This window comes from Sinocyclocheilus rhinocerous, unplaced genomic scaffold, assembly GCF_001515625.1.
Source record: "Sinocyclocheilus rhinocerous isolate Xijiao unplaced genomic scaffold, SAMN03320098_v1.1 scaffold3806, whole genome shotgun sequence".
Lineage (NCBI taxonomy): Eukaryota > Metazoa > Chordata > Actinopteri > Cypriniformes > Cyprinidae > Sinocyclocheilus > Sinocyclocheilus rhinocerous.
Window position 1 is genome coordinate 12,973 of NW_015658737.1, and position 7,174 is coordinate 20,146.

The window sequence follows — 7,174 nt, forward strand, 5'->3', positions numbered from 1 at the left end:
GTCTCTTTGGAATGTGTTTGAAGTTCGATGGGGAGACGAGAGTGGTGAAACTGTTTAGCATCTCCTTGATAGTAGGGGGAACCATTGGCAATTTAGCACCTATATAAATGTAGAATGTGGGGCCATGTCTGTAATTTATATGCAAATGTCAAAAGGCTAAAAGGGTTCTCTAAGACATAAAGCCCCAATGATCATCCATGATTTTAAGCAGATGCTACACTAACATAGTGTTACTGTTCACAGAAGCACTAAACTAAGCTTCTTGTGCTTAGAAGCTCTAACATAACTTCATGAGCATAAAACTCCTAACACATTAAAATCTGTCTTTCTGCATTGCAAATAACATTTCATTTCATATGTTCGAAACATCTTTCATGTGGACAAGCTTTAGTCTTAACTTTGCATAAACCAACTTTCTCTTACAGAGAAAGAAGGTTTTCCCTGAACAAACTCCTAATTTGCTGCTTATTAATAGTTAGTAAGTTAGTTGTTAAGTTTAGGTAAGGGGTGGATTAAGGGATCTACAATACGGTCATGCAGAATAAGGTATAATTATGTGCTTTATAAGTACTAATAAACAGCCAATATGCTAGTAATATGCATGCTAACAAGCAACTAATTAAGAGTGAGAATTCGTCCTTAAAATAATATGTTACCAAAACTCCTAACACATTAAAATCTGTCTTTTTCCATTGCAAATAACAATTAATTTCATATAGTAGAAACATCTTTCATGTGGGCAAGCTTTAGTCTTAACATTGCATAAACCAACTTTCTCTTACAGAGAAAGGTTTTCAGCATATGTGGGCTTGCATTCTCTTCATTTGCTTAGTTGCACTAACATAGTGTTACTGTTCACAGAAGCGCTAAACTAAGCTTCTTGTGCTTAAAGTTCTAACATAAGTTCCCTATCGATACTTCACTCGTACTGCGTCTGCTAAAGACGCTATGGGAAAAAGCCTTTTTTTTTTCCTGAACTGAAGCCTTTTTCAATCACGCAGTGAAACTGCATGGCCATTGGTTCGTGCAGTGTATAAAAAACAAACCAATGGCTCGGCAGCAGAGCTGCACGAGCCTATGGTGACGAAGCCCGATAGAATGGGTGGGGCCATCTGGCTATATAAGCTGGCATTTCGCCATAGGATCTCAGATTAATTCTCCTTCAGCGATGATGATCTTCTCTTCGCCGACCACGCCGATGATGGCCACACGGAGTGCGTTTCCTGCTTGGGCAAATTCCACGCGGAAGCTGCGCTCACGGGAACTGATTGTTCTCACTGTGAGAACTTCAGTCTCGCCTCTCTATGCTCGCGGATCGCTTTCTTTTCAGAGAGCGACTCTGCCCCTCGCGTCCTCCTGTTTTCTTCCTAGACGCCACAACACACATTGATGTAGGTCTTCAGATCAGGATGAGGAGTAAAAGCTTTTGAAGCAGAGTTCAAAAACATTAAACATGGCCTTTTCAAGCATGAAAACTTGCCGATTCGGGTGGATCGATTCTTTGCTCGACATCTGTACTTCATTGAAGGCAACATGCGCATTTGTTCTGCAAAACAAAAAGTAAGAAAAAGGTGAAGAATATGCAGCTGTTGCAACAGTGATAGTCAAAGAAGCCAATCCTCTACCAACCATAACTTGCAGTGTAGGTGTAAAACCAGAAATGGATGCTTACTGTTCTGGGAAGTCTGACATTGTCACAAACATCCATCCAACAGATGAAGACCCTGTTGAAAACTGGAGAGACCTAGCTCTTCCACCCAAAAAGAGAAAGAGGAATTCATACCTCGCTCCTTCCCTTACGAAAAAGAAGTTTATTCAAGTGTGCTATTAGTATACTTCTTTTAAACTAAAAATAGGAAAGTATACTTTTAGTCTACTTTTTATGTACTTCTCAGAAATTTAAGGGCAGTCATTGCTTTCAAAGGAGGCTTAATCCAGGATGCTCTAGGACATTATGTGGCCTACTGCAGGAGGTTTCCATGAGTCTGGGAGATGTATGACGACCTGAGAAGTGGAGTGACAGGAGTGTCAGAAAAAAGCAAAATATGCCCACATGCAGTGTTATACACAAAAGATTGATTGCACTGTTTACATGTAATCTCACAAGTATTTTTGTTGTAAGCCACACACCCATGTTTTCCTACTCCTGTTTGGAGAAGTTGTTTCTGCTCTTCTGGAAGTCAGGCTTGATGGAGTTTGCACTTAAATCTATTATTCTGTGTGGCACTTTTGGTTTGAAAACAGACAGTGTGGCATGGCTTGTCAGTATTAAGTGTTTTTAAGTTTAAGTTTAAGGTCCATTATTTGTGTTAATGGATGTTCGATAGTACACTTTAATACAGTTTCACAAGTAAAATAATTTTGACAATTCATTGAGTCATGAGCTTCCACATACATACATGCATATAATACACAAACACATATAGCTTATGTATGTATAAACACAGAGATACAGCAAACATATTGGGTGCGTGTATTTATGACATATACTGTTATTCACGTAATGACACACAGTAACAAGTAAAAACATTTACCTTGGAGTTGGTGTTACATTCCACTTATCCTGTGATCCGCTGTGTCTGTTATAAGTTGGAAACAGTCGATAGGTAACTTAACTAGGATCCGCTTGGATCTTACCTTGTTACTTTAACTGTATAGTTAAAAAAAAACACAGCCGCAAAAACGAAACTTCTACCCAGCACAAACCAGCACAAATGAAGCACTAACGATTGAGACTATTTTGGGTGAGTTTGGAGCGTGTAGGGGGGCTGGTGACGTCATCGCCTAAAATATAATGTTTAATATTTAAAAAAACTGAAGCAGCACAAACAAAAATTGTTACGGCACAAACCAGCACAAATTAAGCACAAATGACTGAGACTATTTTGGGTGAGTTTGGAGCGTGTAGGAGGGCTGGTGACGTCATCGCCTAAAATTTAATGTTTAATATTTTAAAAACTGAAGCAGCACAAACGAAAACTGTTACAGCACAAACCAGCACAAACGAAGCACTAACGATTGAGACTATTTTGGGTGAGTTTGGAGCGTGTTGGGGGGCTGGTGACGTCATTGCCTTTAATGTAATGTCTACTATTTTAAAAACCAAAGCAGCACAAACAAAACTTTTACCTGCACAAACCAGCACAAACGAAGCACAAACAAACAAGACTATTTCGGGTGAATTTGGAGCATGTGGGGGGGCTGAGTGACCTCAGAAAAACAACATTAAATATTATTTAAATATCTTAAAAACCAAAGCAGCACAAATGATTTTTTTTACGGCACAAACCAGCAGAAACGGATCACAAACAAACACAGGTATTTGGGGTAAATTTGGAGCGTGTGGGTGGTTGGTGACGTCATCGACCCTAAAATTCAATGTCTAATATTTTAAAAATATATCTAACAAACAAAAGCAGCACAAATTAACACTGAAATTAAAGAAAATAGCAATTACTAGAAAAGAAAAGAAAATTTCAAATAGTATCGCCGTTATTAGAAGTTTTTAACAGGTGAGTTGTGTAATTCATTATCAGCTGATAATGTTTCAAAATTTGGCATTGTGGAACGAACATAATTTCTAATTTGTAGGTATCTGAAAAAGTATGAAGCAGGAAGGTCATACTTCTCTTTTAGCTGAGAAAATGTAGCAGCATCTGAGAGCAAAGTAGGATTAAAACGCCAGTTATAGCTAGGCTTAATTTCTAATAAATCTAGAGAGATTGTTACTGCTGAGTGATCAGAAATTATTCTATTATGATGTTTCATTGATTTAACACAGGGAATAATTTTAGAATCAACTAAAAAGAAATAGATCCTGGAGTATGATTTATGAACTTGCGAGAAAAAAAGTGTACTGTTTGTCCGTTAGATTTTTTAATCTCCAGATATCAACAAGGTCAAAAGAATTAATAAGATCATTAAGAACAACAGTGGAATTGGGCAAGGATATGTCAGAGCGTGATGGAAATCTGTCTAGAGCAGGGTCTAAAACTAAGTTGAAATCACCGCCTATTATAAGGTGCGAGTTTAGAGTGGTTGGTAAAAGATTAAAAACTTTGCGAAAAAAAGCGGGGTCATCAAAATTAGGTCCGTACACATTCAGCAATGTGACATGAATTGAGGAAAGCAGGCCAGATACAATTACATAACGGCCATTAGGGTCGCTGATCATAGATATGTGCTTGAAAGGGACAGATTTATGGACCAAAACAGCTACTCCTCTGGCCCTGGATGAAAAAGAAGACTGGAACACCTGAGAGATCCAACTGCATCTCAGTCGCCTTTGTTCAGAATGCCTTATATGTGTCTCTTGCAAAAATAATATGTCAGCAGCGATAGACTTCAAGTAAGAAAAAACTTTAGCTCTCTTAATCTGATTGTTTAATCCACGGACGTTCTAACTGGCAAGAGTGACATTGCCACCTTTAAATAAGGGCCCCCTACTACAAGCCATGATGTATATTATCTAAAGTAGTGGCTGCTGCAAAAGAGATTGAATGAATATTAATCAGAGTAGGAGATACGCAGGCATAAAACACTAAACACACAACGAAAAATAAAGACAAGACCACCCACCCTTCCCCTTTTGTCAGCTTCCCCAAACGAAGCCGAGAAGATAACCTCATACAATAACATGAGGGTGACAATAAGCCGCGTGGGAAACAGCAGTCCGAAACGGATACCAGCCTCCTTCAACTTCTTTTTCACTCCGTCAAACGCCCTTTGCTGTGATAGCACCTCTGCCGTGAAATCTGGGAAGATGGAGATTTGCGCTTCCCCGTATTTTAAAAGTGTATGTTGCCGCGTGAGCCTTAGTATCCGATCTCTTTGATCGGATAATGATGTATCCTCGCGATCATGATTCGTGGACGCCCTCCTTTTGATGGTAAAGAGCCGGTACGATGTGCGCGGTCAACTTTAATCCCTCCAGGAAAGTTCTCGGCTCCCAGGAGGTTCGGGATGAGTTTTTCCACAAACTCAGTTGGGCGGCCAGCTTCCACGAGATCATCCAGTTTAGCACGCAAGGCCTTATTAGTCGCTAGAATTTCCTGAAGAGAGCACTCGAGATCAGAAATGCGGCTTTCATGCTCGGCGTTAACACCTTCAAGGTCCGTGATACGTGAGGTGGTTTCAGAAAGTGCTGATTGCAACTGGGATAGAGTCGCTTCCAGGGAGTTAAATCTGTCGTTAATATTGTTATTCATAGTTTGAATGGGCGACAGAATTGCAGTTGAGTCTGGGGCCGTGCGAACATCACCATCAGCCTCGCCTTCATTAGACGACGATTTCTCGGCCATTTGTTCACCCGCGCTGGTTGGTGAATCATCTTTCTTGGACTTAGCCTTCTTCATTTCACTTGTAGATATTATTGAGCAGACTTTCGCAATGAAAATAGTCAGAAATATATAAATTTAAAGAGGCTTTGAAGGAGCTCTCTAAACTTACGTCCACACCATATGGTGCTCTCTAGCCCCCCTATGAAAAATATTTTTGGGGGTCCTAGGCCTCAGCCCTCTCGGTACATCACTCAGGGGCCCCTGACGGAGCCCCGTGTGCAATTTGGGGCCCCTGGGACCCTTCTAGTGAAATCCCACTTGCAACCTATTTGAATGGGCTTACCATAGTTACTTCGTGGACACGGCTCAGAAGGGTCTGATCGAGCTGAATTCGAAATCTTTGTCTCAAGGGGACCCCCTCGAGCGGGCGGAAAAGTTTGGTGGCCCAAAGACCTTGTTTAGGGGTCAAAAGGTCAGAAAAGGGGTGAGCACATGTCTGTATTTTTCCCTGAATATTTCTGATGATTTTTTTAAAGCCCTTCCCAAAAGCTGGGGAGTTCGGCCCTGTGATATGTTGTACATGAGGGCCCCACGATCAAGCATTCGACGCCCCCAGGCTCTAGCCCCCATATTAATGGTATCATTAATCAAACTGTAAATAAAATCCCATTAGCAACCTATTTAATGGGGACTGGATAGGAGCTTGATTGACATTCATTTTTTAATACATAATAAACATTATTATGATATGCAGATCAGGTAAATGGGTCCAACAGACTGTGTTGAGTACAGTAGAGCCGGTTTATGCAAGAAAATACATCCTACACATGAATAATACAATATACAGGATGTGTCCTTAAAGCTCCTATCCAGTCGCCATATAATAAGTTGCAAGTGGGACATACTGCATTACTCCTACCAGAAGGTCCCACTTGCAACCTATTTATTGGGGACTGGATAGGAGCTTTATGGACATTCATTTTTTTATGCATAATAAACATTATTATGATATGCAAATCAGATACATTGGACCAAATGACTGTATTGATTACAGCAGAGGTGGTTTAATCAAGCAAAAACATGCTACACATGAATAATACAATATACAGGAAGTGTCCATAAAGCTCCTATACAGTCACCATATAATAGGTTGCAAGTGGGACATACAGCATTACTCCTACCAGAAGGTCCAACTTGCAACCTATTTAATGGGGACTGAATAGGAGCTTTATGGACATTCATTTTTTATGCATAATAAATATTATTATGAAATGCAAATCAGATAAATGGTTCCAATTGACTGTTTTTAGTAAAGCGGAGGTGGTTTACTCAAGAAAAATACATCATACATATGATTAATCCTATTTATATAAAGTGTCCAGAAAGCTACTATTTGGGGCTCATACAATAGGTTGGGAGTGGGACGCATCCCATTTCCAACCTATATAATGGCACTCAAATAGGTGTTTTGTGGACACAGTGGTTTTAGGCTGTTTCCTCTTAAACTTGACTTGAAATTCACTCTTCTGATAGAGGAGATGGAATTTTGGAGATGGAATTTTGGCACCACACTTGGTGCTGCACACTCAGGGGGGGCTGCTGAGTGCTGATAAATAGGTTTTATCAAAATATTTCATCATGAAAGATCTTAAACCCTTGTGCCCACAAAACACCTATCTGAAGCCCATTATATAGGTTGGGACTGGGACGCATCCCATTTCCAACCTATATAATGGGACTCAAATAGGTGTTTTGTGGACACAGTGGTTTAGGCTGTTTCCTCTCAAACTGTCTTGATAAAACCTGCATATCAGCACTCGGCAGGCCCCCCTGAGTGTGTAGAACCAAGTTTGGTGCCAAAATTCCACTGTCCAGGAAACTCCTATTTTTTAACA